Consider the following 3,887-nt stretch of genomic DNA (forward strand, 5'->3'; position numbering starts at 1 on the left):
ACAACATTCTACTTAATGACATATGGGTCCAAGAAGAAATTAAACAGGAAATCAAAAAATTTTTGAAGGGAATGAAAATAATGACACATCATACCAAAACCTGTGGGATACTGCAAATACAGTACTAAGGGAGAAATTTATCACATTAAATGCTTACTTCAGAAGAATGGAAAGATGGCAAATAAACAACCTAACACTTCACCTTAAAGAACTAGAAAAACAAAAGCAATCCAAAGTCAAAGTTAGTAGATGGAAAGAAATAATTAAGATCAGAGTAGAACTAAATGAAATAGAATCCTGAAAAATGATGCAAAAGATCAATGAAACAGAAAGTTGGTTTTTTTGAAAAGATAAATAAAATTGACAAACCTTTAGCAAGGCTAACTAAGGAAAGAAGAGAGAAGATCCAAAAAAAAAATTAGAAATGGAAAAGGTTATATTACAACTGATACCTCAGAAATACAATGAATCATTAGAGACTACTATAAACAACTATAGGCCAACAAATTTGAAAATCTGGAGGAAATGGATAAATTTCTGGACACATACAAGCTACCAAAACTGATCTAAGAAGATGTAGAAAATCTGAACAGAACAGTAACAGTAAAAGTGATTGCAGCTGTTATCAGAAGGCTCCCCCCTCAAAAAAGCCCAGGACTGGATGGGATCACTGAAAAGTTCTACAAAACCTTCAAAGAGGAATTGATACCAATTCTCTACAAACTATTCCAAAAGATTGAAACAGAGGCCATTCTCCCAAACTCATTCTATGAGGCAAACATTGCCCTGATACCAAAATCAGACAAAGATACATCAAAAATAGAATACTACGGGCAATATCCTTGATGAACATAGATGCATAAATCCTCAATAAAATGTTAGCTAACAGAATACAGGAACACATACACAAAATTATCCACTGTGATCAAGTGGGATTCATCCCAGGGATGCAAGGTTGGTTCAACATATGCAAATCAATAAATGTGATACACCACCTCAATAAAAACAAAGACAAAAACCATACGATCATCTCTATAGATGCTGAAAAAACATTTGACAAAATTCAACATTCATTCATGATAAAGACTCTCTACAAGTTAGGTATAGATGGAAAGAATTTCAACACAATTAAAGCCATATATGATAAGCCCACTGCCAATAGCATCCTGAATGGGGAAAAGCTTTTCTTAAGAATAAGAACTAGACAAGGATGCCCACTCTCACCACTCCTGTTCAACAGTGTTGGAAGTACTAGCCAGAGCAATCAGAGAAAAGAAGGAAAAAAGGGCATGCGGATTGGAAAAGATGAAGTCAAACTGTCCTGGTTTGCACATGGTATGTCCCTATGTATTGAACAGCCTAAAGCCTCTACAAAAAAATTCTTAGAGTTGATAAATGATTTCAGCAAAGTTGCATCATACAAAATTAACACACAAAAATCAGTAGCATTTCTATACTCCAACAGCAAACATGCAGAAAAAGAAATCAGGAAAGCTAGGCCATTTACAATAGCCACCAAAAAAATAAAACACTTAGGAATAAAGTAACCAAGGATGTGAAAAATGTCTATGAAGAGAACTACAAACCACTGTTGAGACAAATTAAAGAGGATGCAAGAAGATGGAAAGATATCCCATGCTCTTGGATCAGAAGAATTAACATTGTGAAAATGTCCATATTACCCAAAGTGATCTACAGAGAGGTGAGGAAGCTGCAGAAGAAAAGTTTGAAGTTAGCAGAGTTCGGTTCATGAGGTTTAAGGAGAGGAACCATCTCCATAACATCAAAGTGCAAGGTGAGGCAGCAAGTGCTGATGTAGAAGCTGCAGATGTTGCCAAGATAATCGGTGAAGGTGACTACACTAAACAACAGATTTTTTATTTTTTTGTCTTTTTCGTGACCGGTAAGGGGATCGCAACCCTTGGTGTGGTGCCACCCACACCACGCTCAGCCAGTGAGCACACCGGCCATTCCCATATAGGATCCGAACCCGCGGCAGGAGCGTTGCTTCGCTCCCAGCGCCGCACTCTCCTGAGTGTGCCGCACTCTCCTGAGTGCGCCACGGGCTCGGCCCAACAACAGATTTTTTTTTTTTTCCTTTTTGTCTTTTTTCGTGTCCGGCAACGGATCGCAAACCTCGGTGTTGCGGCCGCACCTCGCTCAGCCAGTGAGCGGGAACCGGTCTGTACGTGGGATCCGAACCCTTGGCGGGAGCGCCACCGTGCTCCCAAGCGGCGCACTGTAGCAGTGTGCTACCGGGCCGGCCCCCAACAACAGATTTTTAATGTAGACAAAACAGCCTTATATTGGAGGAAGATTTCATCTAGGACTCTCATAGCTAGAGAGAAGTCAATGCTTGGCTTTGAAACTTCAAAGGACAGGCTGGTTGTCATGTTAGGGGCTAATGCAGCTGGTGACTTTTAGTTAAAACCAATGCTCACTTACCGTTCCCAAAATCCTAGGACCCTTAAAAATTATGCTAAATCTACTTTGCCTGTGCTCTATAAATAGAACAACAAAGCCTGGATGATGGCACATCTGTTTACAGCATGGTTTACTAAATATTTTAAGCACACTGTTGAGACCTACTGCTTAGAAAAAAAGATTCCTTTCAAAATTGTACTGCTCATTGACAATGCACCTAGTCACCTGAGAGCTCTGATGGACATGTACAAGATTAATGTTGTTTTCATGTCTGCTAACACAATATTCATTCTGCAGCCCATGGATCAAGGTATAATTTCAACTTTCAAATCTTATTATTTAAAAATTACATTTTGTAAGACTATCAGTGCCATATACAGTGATTCCTCTGATGGATCTGGGCAAAGATGCCACTAGAACATTTGTGATTCATGGAAGGAGGTCAAAATATCAACATTAACTGGAGTTTGGAAGAAGTTCATTCCAACCCTGATGGATGACTTTGAGGGGTTCAAGACTTCAGTGGAGTAAATAACTGCACATGTGGCAAAAATAACAAGAGAACTAGAAATAGAAGTGGAAACCTTAAGATGTGACTGAATTGCTGCAATCTCATGATAAAACTTGAACAGATGAGGAGCTGCTTCTTACAGGTGAACAAAGAAAGTGGTCTCTTGAGATGGAATCTACTCTGGGTGAGGATACTGTGAACATTGTTGAAATGACAGCAAAGGATTTAGAGTATTACATCAACTTAGTTGACAAAGCAATGGCAGAGTTTGAGAAGACTGACTCCAATTTTGAAGAAAGTTTTACTGTGGATAAAATGAGACGTGATTTGATATGATGCTATCAAACAGCATTGCATGCTGCAGAGAAATCTTTCATAAAAGTAAGATTCAATTGATGCAGCAAACTTCATTATTGCCTTTTTAAGGAAATTGCTACAGCCACCCAACCTTCAGCAACTACTACCCTGACCAGTCAGCAGCCATCAACAATGAGGCAAGACCCTCCACCAGCAAAAAGATTATGATTGGCTGAAGGCTCAGATGATTGTTAGTATTTTTTAGCAATAAAGTATTTTAAAATTAATATTAATTAATTAATTAATTAATTAATTAATTAATTAAACTTGTGGTGGGGAAAGAAATAATAACCATAAAAGGTAAAATATTGGTTACCTTTATGGGGAGGGGAGTGATAAGTTATCAAGAGCAGGCTACAGGGGATCTTCAACACTGACATGGTAACAGTGTTCTATTTCTTAACTTGGGTGGTAGTTACACAGGTGTTTGCTTTGGGACATATCAATGAGTTGTACACCTTTTCAGTGTACTTTTCTGTATTATGTTATAAATTATAACTTAAAAGTTTCTTTAAAAAATAGCTGTATGAAGAAATAATTATTGAAAATTATCTTGGAATTAAAAATTATTTGAAAATATTTTACATATATATAT

General features: G+C 37.6%; 1 pseudogene; it reads left to right on the plus strand.

Moving 5' to 3' along the window:
- Positions 1-1,704: 1,704 nt before the first annotated feature.
- Positions 1,705-3,472, plus strand: LOC103610226 (annotated as a pseudogene).
- The last annotated feature ends 415 nt before the right edge of the window (positions 3,473-3,887 follow it).

Source organism: Galeopterus variegatus, unplaced genomic scaffold, assembly GCF_000696425.1.
Source record: "Galeopterus variegatus unplaced genomic scaffold, G_variegatus-3.0.2 Scaffold163, whole genome shotgun sequence".
In the NCBI taxonomy this organism is placed as follows: Eukaryota; Metazoa; Chordata; class Mammalia; order Dermoptera; family Cynocephalidae; genus Galeopterus; species Galeopterus variegatus.